We start from the raw sequence: 21508 nt of genomic DNA on the forward strand, positions 1-21508 counted from the left end.
AACGCAGAAAGTAAAATTGCACTTATGTAAGGACTCATCTTCCAGGCGCTGACACCGGCCTGCAGTGGGTTTCTCTGTATCTGTTTCAGCTTCGTCTGACACCATCCCTGCCATACATACCTCCCCTCTGCCTGATTCTTCCTGTGTTTTCTCAGCCTTTTTCAGAGTAAACACCAGAGTACAGTGTTATTCCCAGCGATTTCCCCTTCAAGACGCTGCAGGCAGATGAGAGATAATATTAACTAAAAACGTATCAGCAATCCTCGGCTGTTTGGCAACTACTTGTCAGCAAACTTCAGGAAAATTCTTAGGCTTTGGAAAATGTCAAGTCTAAGAGGAACTTTCAAGAAGATTTAGGCTGTCCTGTCATTGTTAAGAGGAAAATACTGATGCCTGGGGGATGACATGGCCTCGTTGTGTCTTCCTTTGTCCCTTTGGTTTAGAGAAAGGACTGAAACCCCAAACTCCACTCCCACAAGGGCATTTCCCCCATGCCCTTGGCTTCTTACAATGAAACAGGGATGGTAGGGAAAGCTTCCTTGTCAAGTCTCTAACACCCCCAGTGGGTGGAGAAAACTTATACAAAAGAGGAAAATCAACCCCATAATTAGATACAGAGCTGACTCCAGACCAGCTTGCAGAAATATGGTGCTGGCTTTGCTACAGGAGAAGGAGAGGAAATCCTACATCAGCACCTTGCAGCTTACATGGGTTCTGATGGAATGGTACCATCTTCATAAAACACAAATAGCGATGATGGAATTCAAAAGAAACAAGGACAATTAATTGCTAAGGAGGGCCACTTTGGCAGCCCTTGGTGATGTCGCTGTGCTTTTTTTCCCCAAACCCTTGGCATTGCAAGCTGATTTGGCTCATCATATCTATTAAATTGTAGTAATAAGAATATGATCTATACTTCTGGAACTCTGACCACATTTTTGTCAGGCTACATCTTGTGTCTGAAAGGGCCAGGGAGACATGGAGAATGATGGGCAGTGGTAATTCTGTCTTTCACATATAGGTCCCTATTTCCTTACAGCTCCTTTATGAGTATGATAGAATTGTTCTCCCTAGGTAGGCAGCTGAGGCAAAGAAGTTTTGAATCTCTCCACGTTTAGACCCAAGTTAAAAAATTTTATTTTGAAATAGCTTTTCACTTCAGAAGAGTTGCACCAAGTACAGAGCATGTTCATATAGTTTTTAGCTAGTTTCCCCAAATGTCACCATTTTATGTCACCCCGTAGCCTCACTTGAATGGCCTCATTGAGGTATAATTCACATGCCATATAATTTACCGAGTTAAGCATAGTTTTCAGTGGTTCTCATTATATTGACAGATAGGGGCAATCACCACCCCAGTCAATTTTAGAATATGTTTATCACCCACACCCTTAAGCCATCACTCTTTCTCCTCGCCCCATCCCAGCCCTAAGCAACTGCTAATCTAATTTAGATCTCTATAAACCTCCTAGACATTTCATATGAATAGAATCATATGACATGTGGTCTTTTGTTACTGGATCATTTCACATGACGTCGAGCTTTCAAGATCCACCGATATTATAGTATGTAATAATATTTCATTCTTTTTAATGGTAAAATAATATTCCACCGTATAGATAGAACATGTTTTCTATCCATTTGTCAGTTGACATATATTTGAGTTGTTTTGACCTGTTGGGTTTTATAAATCCTGTGGATTTATAATGTCTACTATATTACTCATAAGGTTGATTAGAGAATATGATTTTAGATTTGTTAGGAACTGGAGAGTGTTTTAGGACAGCACTTCTGAATTAAACTGACTTATCCATCTAGTCATTAAATGAAAAACACCCCATGAGGACATGGTAAAGTTTCAAGATGCACATCCTATGCACTTGTTATATCCCAAAGAGAAGAATATAATGAAAAATGCTTATTTTTGTCTTTTAAACTTATTGATCAGATAGTTTGAACTTCTTCCTTAGGGACTAAGATGAAGGGGTCAGAGAGGTAACTTAGCTTGGGTTACCCTAGAAGCAGACTCTCAAGTTAAAAGTGAGAGTTTAAATGTATCTATTTGACAAGTTCTGATAGAGATCTAGGGAAATGAGACATGGAAGGGAAGAAAGTCAATAAATGTTCACTTTTGAGCAAGTTAGTATTCTTGAAAATTGGAGGCATCATTATATACTGAGGACCTCTTAGAGACAGTGTAGCACTACCTTGTAGTCAGACCAACAGAGGAGTGGTGTGTGGGATATCTACCTACCAATTCCCATTAGTGATTGGGGGTGGGGCAGGAAGTCCCTTAGCACTTCCAGGTGACCTCTTAAGGGGTCTAACTTACAGTAGCAGGTACTTATAGGTGGGAGTTTGGGGTTAAGGATGGTAATGCCAAGGGGGTGTAGTGAAGCACCAATAGCTTCTAGGAACTAGGAGTGTCATTATAGCCCCTAATGGAAAGGCAAGGGGAAGAACAGAAGGGCTTTCATTCTGATAATGACTTTCCAAGGTGTCATTACCTGGTGAGTACTGGAGATAGCAGGAACTTACTTATCTATAAAATCAGTATGAATTCTGTGTTCACTAAATCCTTGATAATTAGCTGGACTCATATATATATATTTATTAGGCTCTTGCTATGTGCAGAATTCTATTCTAGTCATTGGGGTGTAGTGGCAGAGAATCTAAATCTCTGCCTTATGAAGCCTGCATTCTGGTACATCACAAACAATGGGATCTTATTTTTACATATAAGGTCCTATTTTTATTGCCTGGAAAAATAGAATTCAATTTATGTAATTCATTGGACTTTCAACTTCTCAAAACGCAAGCTTCATATCAAAGCATTCCCAAGTGGTCTCTCTTCAACCTTTAATCAAGCATACTCCAAGAAACATTTCTTAAATCTTTCTTCAGTGTTATTCATTGGAATTCCTTTGATTCCACATGACCGCAATGGAATTTGAACTAGTTTAAGCAAAATGGTGCATTTATTGAAAAGAGAAGAGGAATAAAAAGTTGTGGAATAAAGCAGAGACACAGCAGGGCCTCCAAGCAGCCAGAATCAGGGACTGAGACCCTGTAGTCTGCCTCACATCTGTCCTTGTGTGGCCGCTTTATAGCTCACATCGCATTGTGGTTTTCTGCACAAGACAGGTGGCTTGCTTGCTCTTGGATTCTGTGACTGACACCTTGCAGGTTTAGGAACAGAGAGGCTAACTCAACCCTTAGTTTTCTTGTTTAAAATTCCCAGGAAGAGAATTACAATAGTCCCAGCTTCGAACAGGGTTCCCTTTTAGATCATTCAGCTTTGTAGTTGAATGACACTTTCCACTGTTCTTATGTGGCTGGGGGATAAGAGGGCATGCCTAGAATAATGTCCACATTGGTACCCACGCTGCCAGCCATGACATTGGACCCTCAGAAGACTGACCCTCATATCTTGGGTGCTGTTCTGGCAGGAGTATGAATAAATAGCAATTTTGAAAGCTGGAGAAATAGATAGAAAATGGAGTTGTTAGAAGAGGCTATGTCTTGCTCAGTCCATGCAAGGTGTCCCTTAGTAGAAATGAGCCAACACTATATCATTTCCTGCAATTTGTTGAGTATATTCAAAACAAACACATTAAAAAGGGATTATTCACCATTTATGCATCAGGGAAGTAATAATAATGTCTTTATTGCACATATTAATGTTCTTGAGTGCTTCCAAAATGCTGCGGAACTTCAAAACATTTTCCAGTTTCGGAGAATTAATTGGCTCCCCTGTGGAGCCGCTCATGAGCAATATTACCGTTTTGGAGAAGGAATGATTGAATTGGAAAGGCAGGAACATTGAATTAATCACAACAGGCATGTATCAAGCACCCACTGCATGGATGACTCTGGAGTGAAGGTTGTAGAGGCATAAATTGATTGAATAAAGTCTGTCCTTGAGGACCTTATAGTCTAGAAGGGGAGGTGAATATTCAGCAGTTAGCTCTGATACAAGTCAAAACATTAGATCCAGACAAGATAGATCAACATGAGAAGCTTAAGAATGCTATGAGAGGGCCTCCCTGGTGGCACAAGGGGTTAATACGCAACCTATGAAGCTGTGCGCAGCCACTGCAGCACGAGTTCGATTCACCTGCCAGCCAGGGAGCAACCCACATGACACAGCAGACCTCTCCTGACTCGCCCGCTGCTCCTCTCAGCAGGGTACTTCGGTCAATCTGCCTGTTCTGTTCCCCACTCTGTCTCTGGTGAATCCTCTCACCACCACCCCCACACCTCTGGCCTGTACCCCAGCTCTTGTATGCATAAATAAATAAATCTTTAAAAAAAAAAAAAAGAATGCTATGAGAAAGGACTGGAAAGAGTTAACTTGCAGAGGCCCATGAAAATCATGATAAGGAATTTGATCTTCACTGTATGTCGTCATTTTCATTATTAAATAATAAACTCATTTCATCCACTCTTCAACCCCTGCCTCTGGCAAGCACCCTTGTTCTTTATATCTATGAGATCAGTTCTATTTCTTTTGTAAATTCCACATATGACTTGGTTTTGGAAACACGTATGTATTTGTCTTTCTCTATCTGATGTATTTCATTTAGCATAACGCTGTCAAGGGCCATCCACGTTGTCACAAATGGCAGAATTTTCATCTTTGTGACTGGCTAATGCTGCACTGTAAAGATATATGGTACATTTTCTTCATTCAGTCATCCAATGGGCAGACAGGTTGTTTTCACATTTTGGTTACTGTAAATAACACTGCAATGAACATGAGGATGCGGATGTCTTTTTGAGATAGCAATTTCATTTCCTCTGGATAAATACCCAGAAGTGGAATTGCTGTGGAACTATCATATGATAGTTCTATTTTTAATTATTTGAGGAACCTCCATACTGTTTTTCATAGCAGCTGCACCAATTTACATTCCCAGCTAGTCCTCTAAATCTTAATAAAATGATCTCAATAAATGGAAGAAAAATTTATCCATTTGCCTAAATCATCTAAATGATTATCTAGTTCTCTAATTTACTTTGACTGAATTAAAATTTATCATATCATTCAAAAATTGGATTGCTAGTATAATAGGCAAGGTTTAGATATTCAGGTTTTCAACCATCCAGGGAAGGTCTAATTCCCACTGAGCCCTTCTTTGTGATCCCAAATGCCATGAAGTGAGGAAATCTATGAGAAATTGTGGGAGGCCCTCCTGGAGAGAGAAACTATAGTTCCTGACCCCCAACTCCTATTGATAGCATCTAGCACTGCCTGCCAGGCATGTGAGTGAGCCATTTGGGAAATGAATCCTCCAAATTCTGAGTCCCTTGTCCCTAAGCTGACACTGAGTGGGCCAGAAGTAAGCCTTCCTGTACCTTGTACAAATTCTAGATTCAAGCTAATAAAAGATTATTGTTATTTTAAGCCAAGAAGTTCTAGGTTCATTTGTTTTTAAGAATAGGTAACTGGAGGAACTTCCACAAAGGATTTATGATACTAACATCTTCTAGCCTTGATCCTATTCATTCACTGGACAGCAGGGTTTCAGGCACTCCAACTATTCAGATCACAGAAACTCAACTCCTGAGCTCAGAGGAATGCATTTCCATTTATGTAGAGAGTTGCAAAGGAAGACTACAACTCAAAATTCAAGGAAATGTCCTTATGTGCAAAATTACTGGAACCTATTTTAAAATGATATATGCCTATTTCTAAAAATGGTAAACTGAAAACACTACTAAATGACATTTGCTTTTAAATTTTTATAATGTTTATAATATGTACAGACAAGCTTTACAAAAGCTCCACCTCTGACCCAGAGGGCCACTGCCATGGAGGTGAAAGTCCTTGAGTATCACGCCCTTCAATGCCACGCTTCCTTCTCTAATTCAGTAATCAAAAGTTACAAATATAGCTTCCGATACCCTCTTTCCTCTTATTTGCTGTTAAGATAAGGCAGGGCAGCAACCAATCAGCTCCTTGTATGAAACAGCATATTCTGCTGCACTGGACTTGACTCCTGGTTGCTACAAAACAAATCTAAGTTTATATGCGAGGTGACAAACTCCATGCCTTGTCATTTATCCTTTTTATAGCATGGCTGACACCAATAGTCAACAAGTCTTGTTGGTGATTATACGAATCAACTAGAGCAGAAAGCATCCAAGTCTAGAGATTTCCTGTGTCAATTGTTAGAAATTATTTTTTAAATTAAGATGAAAGAGAAAATGAATGTCTCTACTTTATTACTATGTAACTTGTGAAAGATAAATAATGCTAATACCAGAGAGTATGTTACTCTAGACAAGAGTAAATACATTTATGTACACAGAAGTATACATATATTACATACACACACATATATACACACATATATAAAAATCTCAAAATGTATTATTCCATAATGATTGTACCTATATACAATTAATGATTGTCAAAAGAAAAATGCATGGAGATTTTGCTATGTAATTGGCACTGTACTAAGTGCCTCACAAATTCTTTTTCATTTATAGCACAACAACTCAGTGAGGTAAATAGCATCAACTCAGATGTTCAGCTGAGAAATTGGAGATCCAGATCACAGAGCCAGCCGCAAGTAAAATTGTCTGACTCCAAATCTAGATATGCCAACTCCAGATTTTAATTTTTACTATTCTATCTATCATCTGCTTTTTTTTCAAAAAAATTATAGCCATCATGCATAACAATATTCAAGTACTCACTTACACAACAGTTAAATATCTGACTAATAACTCCATTTATAGTTTTCCAAAATATTTCACAATTCTCTCTTCTTACACATTTGAAGTTGATTTTGATTGTTTTCAGTTTCCCACTGGTATAGACAATATAGCAGTGAATATCCTTTTAGGTCAATCCTGTACATTGTTTTCGGAAGATGAAATTCTAGAAGGATCACTGGGATTCTGGTATACAAACATTTTATGCTTCTGATAGTTGTGCCCAAACTCCTTTCAGAAAAATGGTATCAAATAAATACCCGCCATTCCTATGTACCTGTGCCTGGGTCCTAAAATCTCATTTTAAAAAATAAGTAACAAAACTTCAAACCACAACCTTTCCCATCACAGTATCCTCTTAAAAAATAGCTTAGGAGTCAGTTTTTGAATCTTCTAATATTATGAACCTTTTTAATAGGGTATCCCTGACCTGGAGTATCCATCCCATAATTCATAGGAAATGGAGACAGAAAAGAAAGAATGGCTTTAAGTATCCTTAAACTACAAGGTATGTTTCTTCTCAGCAATGAAACACTGCGCAAACTCTTCTAAAATGCATCCTCAAGCCGGGAGCCTGGTTGGCAATGAAGAAATCTAGGCAGGCTTTCAGCATACTTGACACAGGTCATGAAATGAAAGATTTTTTTTTGGTCATTCTCCACTTGCATTGAGTTTCCTCTAGGTGTTGGCAACTGGATACGTATCTCTTGCTCTATGCACTTGCCCAACAGCCTGGTTTCCTGTGCCTTTGGGAATTAGAGGTGGGGTGGTGAGTGGAAAATTGCTTCGAAGCAAAAGTGAGTTAAATCAGTATACATCTCTCCATCAAAGGGGCTTGAGTATATGTGCATGTACCTTCTCCTCCCCCAGACTCTTAAAAGTTTCATCACTCAAGTGCCTTTAATCCTAGAGACACTGAGATTTAGTTGTGTTGGAGCAAAAATCACCTCCAACTGAATACCCATTAAATATAAACAAGACTAGATGTTACAATGGAAAGCCAAAAAAAAAAAAAAATGTAATTCAGGTAAGTGAAGCAATCAGAATCTACAAAAAAAACTATAAATATGTAAGTTCCACCAGTGATTGACAAATGCAACTGTGACAGTGCAGAGAAGGGAAAGATTAATTCTGCCTGGTGAAGGGGTGAGTAGTGGGGCTGGAAAAGGGTTATAGAAGAAGGTGGTATTTGTAGAGACTGGGAAGGCAGGGTCCTCTGACTCAGATTGTTTTTGGAGGGTATATCTGATAAATAATGAATCATGACTTTCAGAACCTTACTAGAACCAATAATTTGTTTTCATCCTAAAACACACACATTTTCTTAAGGGGCATACAGTCTCCATTTCGCCTGCATAAAGAAAGGCATCCCCGGAAGAGGAAGGACAAAATGAATTCTCCTCACACCTTCTGTTTGGGCAAACCCTACTGTCAGGGATCAGAGGACACCACTTAACGCCAAGACTCTGGATTTCACAAACTGCAGGAGATCATTCTGAGTGAGATCTTGTCGTGGTGACTTCAGGGACAGGATCCACGTTATTCATCTTCCCCCAGAGCAGCCTGGTACAAAGTGCTTGGCACCCAGAACGCAGTCATTTGTCCAAAGGAGTTCAAGCATCAGCCTTTTCCCCCATTAGAGGACACTGAACCCATTCCCACGTTACGCTTCTCCTGCTAGCGCAGGCCAGTCCTGATCTCAGTAGTGCAGAGAGGGGATAGAACGGGGCCATAATATCCTTAAAGTGGAGCTATGCCAGGGGGTGTGAGGCAGGCAGGCGAGGGCGGCGGAGCGAGCTGACACTCCGACCTCAGCTCCACTTTGCTCCCGCAGCGCGCGCTCGGCCCCCGCCCTCTCTCCAATCCGGACCCCCCACCCGGGAGACGAGAGGGCAGTGCCAGGGAGGAGGTGGCTGGGCTGTGGTGCTCACGCTCACTCCCTGCTGCTTTTCCAGCCCCTAGCCTGCTCACCCCTCCTCCCTGCTCCCCAGCCCGGATTTGGAAGCGGTTCCCCTCTAGTGACTGAGCCGATTGCATCTGGGAGAGCAGCGCGAGCCTCCCTCGCGTCTTTGTCTGCTCCTCCAGCCAGACTCCCGGGCCCAGCGCAGGGTCTGCAGCGGCAGCCGCAGCAGTGGGAACCCAGCGGTGCCCCGTAAGGCCGCCCGGGGCCGCACCCTCGCTCGGCGCAGCGCTGGAGGACGCCCGCCCAGCCACGCACGGCCCGCGTCCGGCGCTCGGGTAGCCGCGCACCCACGCCGCCACCTCCACCCGGGAGCCAGCCCGCCCCGCCAGCCGGAGGTGGGCAGCCGGGGTAGCCGCCAGGTGGGGATAGCGGCTGCTGCAGCCCTGGCAGCGCGCACACCTCCGAGCACACGCACCCAACGCCTCCTCCCAGCGCTGCGAGGATGGAGCAGCCACCCAGTCCGGGATTGGCGCAAGGTAAGGTGCAGCCGCCTGTTGCTTTTCGAAACGCGTGGTATTGTCCCTGCCCGGGTGCCTAGGCCGTCTCTCCAGGAACAAGTGGAAGAGAACTACGACCCTAGTTCTGAGCCGTGCCAAAATCCCCTGGTCCGCTGCGCGCAGATCCTCAGACCCTTCCTGGCTAGGGGGGAGTCGACCCTCTTTTCTCGCATTCAGCTGGCTGCGGTGCAATAGTCTGTAAACTTTTATGCCCCCTTCCAAGCGCGGTGCTCACCTCATGCCCTGCAAGTTGCATGTCTAGTTCTCACGCGCGCCCTGCCCCCAGCCCCCGCCGCCCTTCCCTTGCTGAATGCATCTGCCCATTTCTCTCTGTGTGTTCTTGTCTTTCGACTTTTCGCTCACTCCCTGCAGCTCCCGCTAGAGTGGCGAGGTTTTAGCACCCAGCATTGCTCCTGCAGCCTGTGGGGATTGGGTAGAAACGTTGCTGGTGAAATAGGCGAGGTGGGACGTAGGGGAAGGCTGCCACCCCTTGGGGCTGTGTCCAGCGCGGCGGGAGTCGGTCCAAGCTTGCCTACGCCACCCCCAGTTCGGTAATGAAACCCTTGGTGTGGCTTGCGGCTGTGCGCTCTGGGAACCGCAAGTGCAGACCCGGGTGGGTGAAGTGGTTTGGGGAGGCAAAGGCTGTTGGTGGGTGTGGAGGAGGAAACTGAGGGTGGGGGATAAATTTGGTTGAGGGGGAGTCAAAAGGCTCTGCTGATGCGGGCAAGAGGCCAACCCTGAGCTATCATCTGATGGGGAGTAAAAGGGATTCTAGTGCAGAGGGCGCTGGCCTGGGTGTGTAAATATTGATGGGGGAAGGGCTGGGCACCTGAGGCGCAGAGAGGTGGAATGGAGCCCTGGAATTCCTGGACGGAGGACATGGGGGGACTTGGAAAGGGAGGTTTCTGGGTGCCTGGGATAGGTCGATCTTCCCCTCCGGGAGAAACAAAATTCCCTTCGAGATCCTTTATGCGTTGGTGCCTTGGGTGGTGACTGAGTGGTCAGATCATGGACCAGAGATGCCTTTCTTGGCTCTAAGAGAACCTTAGTCTCCTCCCTTCTCTGCACCCGCTTTTCTACACCCTTCCACCTCCGCAACAGAGTCAGCACACTCACGCCCACCTCCCCGGCCGGGTGCTCGGGAGTTAAGGATGTCTCCACAGCCACATAATGGGATAGGGATTCCCGGCCCCTAGGGGAAGGCGTGCGTCCAGCTCCTAGGGGGTCCGAACCTGTTGGAGGGAGAGCGCAGGGGCGGAGGCTGCAGAGGGACCCACTTTTCCCACCCACTCCCCGCCCCTCCGCAAATCGCACCTGGGCGGAGCAAGGGAACCCGAAGCCCCAGGCTGCGTCCCTGAGGTTTGGGAGTGCGGAGCCGGAGAGCGAGCTGGAAAACGCTGGGCGAAGGGATGTGGGCAAAGGATGAGAGGAGACCTGGCTCCCAGACCCTGGGTTCAGGGCGGAAGTGAGTCTGTCCACCTTGCAGCCCCCCTAGGTAGATTCTTCTGGTTGTTCCAGACGCTTTGGCGGTTGCGGGAAGGCGAGGCTCTTTGCACCCCGGCAAACTGGACTGGAAGACCATTTGCGGGAGGGGACCTAGACTGCCTTTGCAAAGAAGGTGCAACTCTCCCCCGCCCGCCATCCCCTCTGTTCCATTGATCCTGGTGGGGAAATGCACTGGGCTTCCGCTGGCCTGGAAAGACCTCAGATAGCCCTTTTCTCTCTGACGCGCACGCCCCTCTCCAAGAGGCACCTCTGCTGAGAGTCAGGTTCTCAGCCCCACAAGGGAATTTGGAGGCTTCTTGCTCCTGGAGCCCTGTAAAGTCCTCTGGTCCTCCCCATTCAGATCTCCCACGTGCAGGCTTTTAGGGACACGAACCTGCGGTGGCCCTGTAGATGCCTCCTGCTTTCCAGCACCAGCAGAGCTCTGCACAGTCCCTTTCTCTGGGCCATACGCCTGGACCAGACCTTTCCAGAAGAAACGTGAACTCTCCACGGCTGGGGAAGGAATCCCGAAGTCGGTCATTCCCCTCCCGGGGCACCCCTGGCGCAGTGAGCTGCTCGCTCCTGGGCCCCAAGGAGCCGGAGCAGGAGCGGGGATTCCCTCCGCGCAGGCTCGGAGGGTGCAGCCCGGGAGCACAAGGCCACACCCTCAGTGGCCCGGCATCGTGGGGCAGAGAGCCTGGGTTTCTCCGAATTACCTGGATACTTGAGGTAGGATTCCATAATTGCCCCTTGTCCATGAGATCTAGCTTCCCATGACCCGTTTCTTTCAGGATGCTTATCACCTGTGTGTGTGCTCGGGTTACTTCCCTTTGCAGGTAGAAACTGGTTGGAATCTGTCTGTTGGGAACTATTGAAGGAAGATTTCAAATCCACACCAAGGCGCCTTTTTTCAAGTGACTGATCTATTCTGGGGAGACAATCATAACAATAATCACCCACACTAGCATTCCTTGAGCTCTCCCTCTGTGTCAGGCACTGTTCTAGATATTTTATGTGCACTGTTTCGGTTTTAATCCTCACAACAATCTTGGAAGATGGGTTATTTTCTTCTGTTTTATTGGTGAGATATCTAAGCCATGGGGGAATTAAGTTATTTTGCTACTTGTCATCCAGACAGTAAGAGGTGGGGCTGGTCAGTGTGTGGGCAGAGAACACTAGGTGTGTCCCAGGCCCCCAGCCCCTTTGGTACCAAAAGCCTTTGACCAGAAGGATGGGGTCAGGTTTCTGCCCTCCTCGCCAATTCCATGGATACTCTCTAGTTGCCAGGCCTTACTTGTAAGCCCTATGCCTGTAATACTGGGGAGACATGTGTGCATATCGCTGCCCCTTTGTTGGTGCACATTGGCGTGAAGGGGTCCTGGGACTGGAAACAGGTTTCGGGAGTTCAGAAGGAGAAAAGAAAGGAAGGCTCCAAATGTGGGCTGAGGTTTGTTCTCTTGGTCACAGACTGCATTGTGCAAATGAGTCCCTTTCCATGAAGGGAATCACAAAACCTTAGCACTGAAAGGAATCTCAGATGCTGTCTCTCCTGGTCCTGCACAAGGGACAGATTCGGTGTTAGGCTCAAGGCCACTCTGTGTTTGTGACATAACTGGTGCTAGAACCACCGTTTTCTGACCCTTGGTTAAAGAAACTTTATGTATAAATAATGTTCACTGCTGCCATTTTTCAGTATCTTAAAAATAATAAGGGAAAAAGTAATTAGGAAAAAATTATTTAATTTAAATGGGGACCATTTTGCTTATTGTTTATAAGTGTCTCAGCATAACCAGAAAAAGGTCACCATCATTAATGAACAAACCATCACAAATGTCTTTTGCAAAAAAAAAATTGTAATAGTTTCTAAATCTTCAAGTCAATAAAAAACAAGTAACTATATATCCTTTCAATGATTATAAAGAAAATAAAGCCACATGTCAACCATTTCAGCAAAGTCCTCCCACCAAATTGAATAGCTGTCTCCTGCCCCAGTTGCAAGTATTTGTGAAAGTAGCAGAAAATTATTTCTAAATAGAGTCAATGATTTGGTATTATTTCTTCTGGATTTCTGACCCTTGGGTTAAATTTTAGGCTGATATAAATCTGAGGGAAAACAATATATTTCTAGAGGCTATACATGGAGCTCAGACTTTGGGAACATTGTTCTTTGTCATTTCCTCACCCTCAACTCCTCCAGCCCCTTCAAGAAAGGAAGCTTTCTCCAGCAGCCTTGGACTGCCTTATACCACCAGACATTCTTGTAGGACAGAATTCTGGTTTCCAAGAACAACTTCTGTCTCTTCTCTGTAACTTCATCCAGGATGACCTATCTCCTGAAGAAAGTCAACCTGAGTACACAGAGAGGGGGGACAGTGAAAAGCCTGTTTCTCTAAACATATCATGAGTGAGAATTATAGGGGAGAAGGTGGAAACTTGGTACCTTTGATGTCACTTGGCATAGGATTTACATCCCTGATGCTGACATAAGGCAGTACAGAGGCCCTTTGGTAGTAGCCAGGAATAGGGGAGACGACTATGTGGGAACAGTGTTATCAAAGGGGGCCTTCGCTGGGGAGGTGGCGATGAGGCGCAGCTGATAATGGGCTTTGGTGAGACAAAAATTCTAGGGAGAACAACCTCTAAGAAATGCTGTTCTTCCCCTGCCCCCCTCCCGCCACCTCAGTCTGCCATCTGTGTTGGGTTGACTGATCTGAATCCCAGAGTCTCCTGTTATCTCAAGGTAAGCTTCACTTTCTAGAAAATTCATTAGAACTGAATATTTATGTAAGTAAGGAAAATGTGCACAGCACAGCTGCCCTACTCTTCAGGGAGAACCATTAAAAATTAGATCATCCCAGAGGGTAACTTTCTGAAGGTGGTTTAGTTAGATTACAGCAGTGTCATAAAAAAATAAAAAAGATGTAACATTGTAGTCAGAAATGACAAAATCCAGGAAAAAAATATCACTTCTATGAACCACAGAAAGAAGGAACTATTTGGACATATACCCTGGTTCCCAACTCCTAGCCTTTTCAGGGTGACAGTGGAGTCAGCTGTTTCCCCATCCTATTTTTGTGGTCCACATCCTATGTACTTATTTCACCATAGCTCTGGTGTGATGTGGTATTAAAAGGCCCACATAGCACTTCTACTGAGACAATTCTTTGGGCAACTATTTGTATAAATGAATTTATTGACAGATAAAATAACAGTTGCTATTAAGCAACATGCTTTGGGAAAAAGGACATGTAAAACTGAAAACTCTTTATTCAGAACAAATGACTAACTATGCTTATGCTTATGCAATGCATAGTATGTGTTAAAATTCTCATTTTGGGTTAGATATTTAAAAAAAATAAACCAGTCCATCTGAACTTGACCTATTTTTAATAACAAGAGAAGACAAACAATAGGATTCTGTGCTGTTTAATGAAGATACTGGGGGGGGGGGAAGAAGACCAAGTAGAGCCTGAAAACTTTAACTTTGTAGATTTATTGTAAATAAGTATACCTTCATCTATATTTATTTATATTTGAATAATCTGTAAGATTAATAAATTTAGAATTGGTTTTTAGATGCACAGTGTAACTTTGATGAGATTTGTTCCATAAGTGATTTGGAACTCTGGGAAATCTTGTGTCTGATAAACCAGTATATATTTATATATGCTTTTTTTAAAAAAAGATTGATTTATTTATTTATACAAGCACTGGGTACAGTACCAGAAGCGTGGGAGGGTGAGAGGATCCACCAGAGTCAGGGTGGGGAGCAGAGCAGGCAGACTGACGAAATACACTGTTGAGGGGAGCAGCGGGCAGCAGGAGAGGTCTGTGCGCCATGTGGGACCCTTGCCCAGCGGCCAGGAATCGAACCAGCGCTGCAGAGGATGCGGGCAGCTTCTCAGCCCAGAGCTCAACTGCTGCGCCACCAGGGGGAGGCCCTATTTATATATGCTTTAATGAAATTTCATGATTGATCCATCTGGAGATAATATGATGTGGTCATTTTATATGAGAATGACGTCTGCAATGTTCTCAAAAGCTGACAGGCTTAAAACATATTATTTTCCCCAAAGAAATAAGTTAATAAGTATTGTCTGATTCATTTAAAATAAATAAAATTAGTACATATTTTAAAAGACACCCCCCCCCAGATAAAAGCTTTTTTTTTTATTAAGAGGATAAATGAAAAAATCAGTAACTTTATAAAATTTATGGTGACATTTTATCCTAAGCTCTCTGAGCCACTTGTATACTTGGTCGGTGCAAGTGTCTGTTTTTTAAATACATGTGCCTTTTATTAGAAAATGAAAAAAATATATAAAATACTAGGAGTCATTCTCAAACGTGGAGTAATACTTGACAAAACTGTGTTTGCAAATGCAAATTAGTTTCCCCCTTTTCCTCTTTCTCTGTCTCTATTTCTTCCCTTTCTTTCTTTTTTAGGTCATTGGTAGGATTTTCAGTCTGCTTGTAAGTATTCAGTTCCTTGCTGGGAGAGGTGGCGGTTTCTGGACAAATATTTCCCTGGTAGGGCAGGGAGAAGGTGAAGTGTGCTCATGTGTTTGTCCAAAGCTAAAGCACAAAGGTCATGAAGCCGCACTGGCTTTCCCTCTGGTCTCTTAACCTCAGTTCTGATTTAGAAGCACAGTCCTTGTATAGGCCTCTTACAGAGGGCTCACCCCGTTAGCATTGACCAAGCAGGATACCTCCCTTTGGCTGCCCCGGGAGTTGATACACTGAGAATCCGCGTCTGGTCTGGTGACCTTCCCTAGATGTCTGGTCACTGGCAACTACAGAGCAACAGCATGTTCTGTCCTTTCTACAAATCATAGTTGAGCTTGGGTTTGTGCAGTCTTGGAGCCTCCTACCTCCCTCTGGGCATTGCATAGCCATTTGTCCTCATGGTCAGACTGTTCTTTAATAGCTTCTCAAAACTGCTTCCTAGAAACAAAATTAATACCCTTCTTTAATGGAAGTTCTGATGTTGAGTCTTGGTGCCCAAAGCAGCTGCTATAAAAGCCATGAGGGAGGGAATGGCTGTGGTCAGCCAGCTTAGGAAGCCGGGAGAGGCAGCCGTCAGGCAGTGGAGTGTGGGGCTAGAGAGAAAAAGGGTCAGAGGCTCTGTCATCAGGGAATTCTAACCACCCAAAGGAAGAGAGGAGATATTTGGCAGTAAGCCAAGCCCTATGGGTAAGAATGATGGCTGTAAAAATGAGAGAAGATAAAGGACATTAATGGGAGTGATGAAGGTCTGAAGAACTGTACAAGGAAAATTAATGTGCCTAAGTAATTCTTCAAGGTCTAGATCAACTAACTCAAGGGCAAGGCAAGCGCCTCAGCCAGAGGACGTGGTCTCTTTCTTGTGACATTGTTCCCATTCAAGTTCGTGGATCCCTTGTATTCTGTCAACAAATGCCCTAGAAGTCTGCATCCTCAGGAACCCTAGACGTACCTTATTTTCTGTAACTGGATTACCTTTAAGAATCTAGGGGACAGGGCCTCCCCTGGTGGTGCAGGAGGTTGAGCACTGTGCTGTGAAGCTGTCCATAGCCTCTGCACCGCCGGTTGGATCCCCTGCCGGCCAGCAAGGGTCCATATGGTGTGGCAGACCTCTCCTGTCTCGCCCGCTGCTCCCCTCAGCAGTGTATCTCATCAGTCTGCCTGTTCTGTCCCCGCTCTGTCTCTGGTGAATCCTCTCACCCTCCCGCGAATCTGGTCTGTACCCTGGTTCTTGTATAAATAAATAAATAAATCTTTAAAAAAAAAATGAAGGGGGTAGAGTTGTAACTCTAAACCAGCAGGAATAAACTGAGAAGGGCCCCATTGTAACTGAGAGGGGCAGATTGTAACACAGGGGCTTTCTGATGACTTTTACTCTTTGAGACCTCTCAGCTTTCACTTCTCTGACTAAGGAATTAGTTTTATCTGCCCTATTCCTAGGGATGGTGGCTGTAGATACTTATGGGCATTGGAAAGCAGAGAACTCTTTTAGTCAAAGGATCTCTCATGTCAGGGCCACACCACAGCCAGGCAATGGGGAGGCCTGTGTTAGAACTGGACAATGGGCTTCCTTGGAGCCTCTTCAGCCTCTGGCTCCTGACTGGGTACACTCTGACCTGCATTTCCGCTTCCAGTGTCTGCCTTGGTCTCCTTAACCTTGTTAAAGATGAACCTTGTATGAATGAAGTTGAATTATCAGACTATATTGCATTTCAGTGGAAAGTTTAATTTTCCCTCCAACAATTTTTTTTTTCCAAAGCAAAGCCATCCTTTCCCTGACCATTCCTAGTTTTCAAGGAATGGCTTCAGTGCAGGCAGGTGGATGGAGACCCACGGGGAAGGGCCAGGGTTGGAAGACTTCTTAAACTGGAGAAAGGCCTCTAGTGATGGGGAGGGGACTGTGGTCAGGGGTATTTCCTAAACAGATGGCTCATATCGGGTGTGTGTGTGTATGTGTGTGTGAGAGAGAGAGAGAGAGAGAACCACAGGTCCCTGCTCCTTAAGATCACCATGTTTCTATCTGTTCTACCTGGTGAAGTGGGACCTGCTTAGTAGAAGAAATAGCTTGTCTAAGAAAGCTTTGACTTTGAAGGGGAGGCAGCCTCTTGGAAGACATTCTCTTTTTGTGTTTATAGAGTATTTGACTGGGCACCTGGCAACCAGGTTCTAGCACTGGCTTTGGTGCTAACCAGTTCAGTGACTGGTTTATTTGACTCTGTCAGTTTTACTTTCCCAGTAAGGGCATGACTGGAGGTAAAAGGTTGCCAAAGCCCCTCCAGCTCTATGGTCTACACTGTCAAGGATGTGTCAGGCATTGTTTTGTTTAGATCCCATCTGATGGCTTCCTAGCCTCATTGGTACAAGCTCACTTCTGTGTTTCGACCTTCCATCCCTGACATGCCAGAGATCCAGATACTCGTCAAATAGAGATAAATACCTGAGATCCAAATACTCGAGACAAATACTCGTCACTCCTGAGGCTCTGTGGTTTTTAGGAGCCTAGAATAAAGAAATTGCAGGGGAGGGGATGGGAGAGAGGGAAGACTGACAGACAGGTAAAGGACTGCAGTTGGGAAGGATGGAACAAAATAACCTTCCTTGCAGCAGTAATTGTCCCTGAGGGAAAATGATGTAGGAAAGAATGACGAAGGGAGTCCTCAAGTTTTGACTGTGTTCATCTTGTCTCCAGCTCTTTATAACCATGTATTGTGATCATGTCATTCCCTGCTGAAAACTTTTAAATCGTTCCTCGTCGCTTAGTGGGGGATTACATCCTAAGCACAGTTAATAGATCCTCATCACCTGGTCCTGCCTGTTCCTTCACCGGGTATTTCCCTTGGCATTCCCTGTGCCCCACTGTGGGCAGCTGGCGTGTCGGCACTGGTTAGTACCGGCAGTTGTTACCATTTCTTCTCTCCAACACTGCGCTGAATGGTGTCATGTTGGTAGCCTGAAAACAGCTACGGTAGGAATATTTACATCATTGACACTGACAGATACTACAAAATCCTGCTTACTTTGCCAAATATTCTGTTAAAACCTACCAACATACCCACTGCTGTTGCCCCACCAATAATTTGCAGTTTCTGCAATTGAAAGTACCCTTCCATATCTCTCTCCATTCCCATTCTCTGCTCCGGCAGGCCACCTGTTGCTCTCTCCTATCCACTCTGCCTTCTCCCCTTCTCTGCTAACTGCCCATCGACCGACTCATCTACCTATCTATTTGGAAATATCCAGACTTCGTTTTGCTTCCTTTTCTGCCACTTAATAACTTAGTGATTGACTCTGGGAAATTTTCCCAAGCTTTAATTCACTGCAGTTTTCTCTATGTAAAGTGGATATAATCAGTGATTGAGGTTTATGTGACTTGGTTGATTTAAGGTGTTTTCAAAAGCATCTGGCACCTAAGTATTATTTAAGTCTTAGCTTTCAGTATTGGTCAAAATATTATTGGTTCCTTATAACCTGGAACATAAGAGGTTCAATAAGACAAGTATGAGAAAATATTCAAAATGTTCAAGAATCCTGAACAAAACTTGGTTGTTAGAATTGACCTCATGGAGTCGGGGCATTTGTACTGAGGCCTGAAAGAGTGTTCACACAGCATCCAGGGAGGAGGGACAATAATTTTCAGTTTCTACAGTTGAAAGTGCCCTTTCATATCAGGAACAGAAGAGGGAACGGCATGGCCTGTGAGGGTTTTATGTAGCTTAGGATGAGGTCCTGGTTGGGCAGATGACCGTTCCCCTGCCTGCACCAGTATAGGTCTGAGTTTTAGATTTTCCGAAGTCATAACTCCAGGTTTTTATGAGAAAGCTCTTGATGTATGCTGATTGGACTAATTCAAGTAAAAACAAAATAAAAAATAAAGACAAAACATATCCACAGGCTTTCTTCAACCTGCTGCAAGATTAGAGCTCTAAGTTCCTAATCTGTGTAAAGGCGAGATCTGTAATTAGAATTCCTGATTCTGAGCATGATTCTGAGTATGATTGAGTGGCCACAGGTGAGAGTCTCTGGGAGAGAGCCCTCTGGGTTTTCTGCTAAATGGCTGTCCTAATTCTTGTCCGGTGTACCTTGCTTTGAGGAGCCTTTGGATAATGGAAATTGAAGTCTTCCCGAAAACAATGCACACATGAGTAAGGCCCCAAACCCTTAACAAGCCATGACAAAGTCATGCCCTCAATACAGCCCAAGAATGACTTAAGTCACTCAGAGATACCTGAATGTCCTCACTTGCCTCTAACATTTTAACAATTGATGGGGAAGAGAAATGTAGGAGTACTTTTCCCCCTTTATTCTGTTAAAAACATCAGAGGAACTCAACATCCCATTTGGAAGTCTGTATGTCAGAGATTCAGACAAGAGTCTCTGATGACTCCTGGATGGGTTCAGGATCATGGGAACAGGGGTGAGAAGTCTCTGTGTGGTGCGATCGTTGTTTCTTTGAGGTGGGGGAAGACTCTGAAAAGGAGACAGCGGTACCAGGTGTTAGTCGGGGTGATGTGAAAATCTGTACTTGCGTTTGTGCAATTTCCCTCTTTTGATCCCTTTCCATTCTGGACTGGCTTTGATGGTGCAGGCTTTTAAGGAAATGATGAAACCTGAGAACAGTAATTATTTCTAGTCGAGGACAGGCCTTGAGAAATGTTGTTCACATCGCAAAGAGGTGAAAATGCCCCAGCCAGCTTCATCAGATCTGGTTAAAAACTCTCTGTAATTGCAGCTTTGCAAAACCTCAAACTTATTATCATACATTGATTCTTGGTGTTATTTGACTTTGCGTTATCTTTGTTTTGTTGTAGTGCCTGGTTGAACTTGATCATGGCAAGCTTCGAAGGCTGTGAAGTAAGGATGCCTGACTTGCATGTCAGTTTTGGATTTTGGCCCCACTGCAGAGATCTTACTACCTCTGCATCAGAAACTGGCCTGAACCGCAGGGGCTATTTCTCTTCTCCCCTTCAATCCCCAAGCCCCCTGGTACTCTCAAGTTTGAGGTGTCTGATACTGCTATAGCTCTCATGCCCTGGTGGTATCTGCAGTTCTGTCTTCTCTTACTACTGCAGGAGCTGAATTCCAAGGTGCTACTGTTCTAAGATAATTTGGAAACACTTACTTAATTAACATTATGTGTGTGATGCACATTTGATGCTGAAAAATTGTTCAAGTGTTAACCCCTAATGTAATGTTATTGGTTGGGGACTTTGGGAAGAGACTGGGTTTAGTGAAAGTCATGAGGGTGGATGTTCATGATAGGATTAGTGTCCCTTTCAGAACCAGAATTTGCTTTCTCTCTTTCTGTCCACACCGAGGAAAGGCCCTGTAAGAATACAGCAAGAACGTGGCCATCTGCAGCCTATGGAGATCCACCACCAGACATTGGCCATTTGGGTCCCTGGATCTTGAGCTTCTAGTCTCCAGAATTGTGAGAAATAAATTCCTGTTGTTTAAGCCACCCAGTCTATTTTGTTATGGCTTCCCAAGCTGAATAATACAGGAAGTTACTATAGGTTAGTCGGGTTGTACTACCACATCTTTTTGAACAAAGGTACTCCTATTTTTGTGCCCTGGTATCTGCTGTTCGCCATTTACCTGGCACAGATTAGGCATTCAATGACTACTTGTTGAAAGGATGAATGAGCACTAATGAATGGAGTGAAAAACATCTAATTTATAAACAAGCATTTGGAAACAATTCATTTGAGTTTTGGGGACTTCCTGCAAACATGGTTGGATTTGAAAGAAAAATTAATTCCTTAAGCATGTGTGTGTGTGTGTGTGTGTGTGTGAGTGTGTGTGTGTATAATATACTACCAAACTATTAACAGCCTGCACTTCTTTACTAGCCCACCCCACGGAGACATAATGATAGTAAAATAAATATAGTCAGCATGCTTTTCTATTTGCTCAGCATGCAAGAAAGTGACTGTTTCTAAGCATTTACAATCTCATGTAGGTCTCCTAGAACTATTTTCCATAAAGAAATGTTGAGTTGACTGCCAATCAGCCAAAATCTAATCAACTGTAGTAAAATATAAAAGTTGCTTCTTTATAAAAGAATCCTAGGACCTAGAAATTCTGCAGGCCCTTTTAACTTATCAATCCCCAATGCCATAGAAGGATATGGTTTTTCTCACAGAATGAAGGCTTTGGGATTCTTTTGGGTGCCTTTGAGAAATTCTTCAGACACTATGAGGAGTTTGCTCTGGGGCTTTTGCTGTTTGAGAATGAAGAAGCTGTTTCCTCAAGATGCTATTCATCTTTATTCATATCTGGGTGCAGATGAGTTCAGAGTGTGTGGGTGTGGGATTTGAGGAGTCTGAAGTGCTTAGGT

At 44.2% G+C, this 21508-nt stretch overlaps 1 protein-coding gene across 11 annotated transcripts in view; it reads left to right on the forward strand.

Moving 5' to 3' along the window:
- The window catches only part of LRRC3B (leucine rich repeat containing 3B), a 277752-nt gene that overhangs the window by 197495 nt on the left and 58749 nt on the right, over window positions 1-21508 (forward strand). Inside the window, exon 1 of one of the 11 annotated variants that reach the window (XM_054692869.1) lies at window positions 8710-9162. The exons of the other annotated variants lie outside the window; for them this stretch is intronic. The gene's annotated coding sequence lies outside the window, so the exon portion shown is untranslated. Of the gene's footprint in view, window positions 1-8709; window positions 9163-21508 lie in introns of those variants that run through there. 11 annotated transcript variants of the gene reach the window in all.

Source organism: Talpa occidentalis, unplaced genomic scaffold (assembly GCF_014898055.3).
Source record: "Talpa occidentalis isolate TD23 unplaced genomic scaffold, MPIMG_talOcc4v2.1 talOcc4.10, whole genome shotgun sequence".
Lineage (NCBI taxonomy): Eukaryota > Metazoa > Chordata > Mammalia > Eulipotyphla > Talpidae > Talpa > Talpa occidentalis.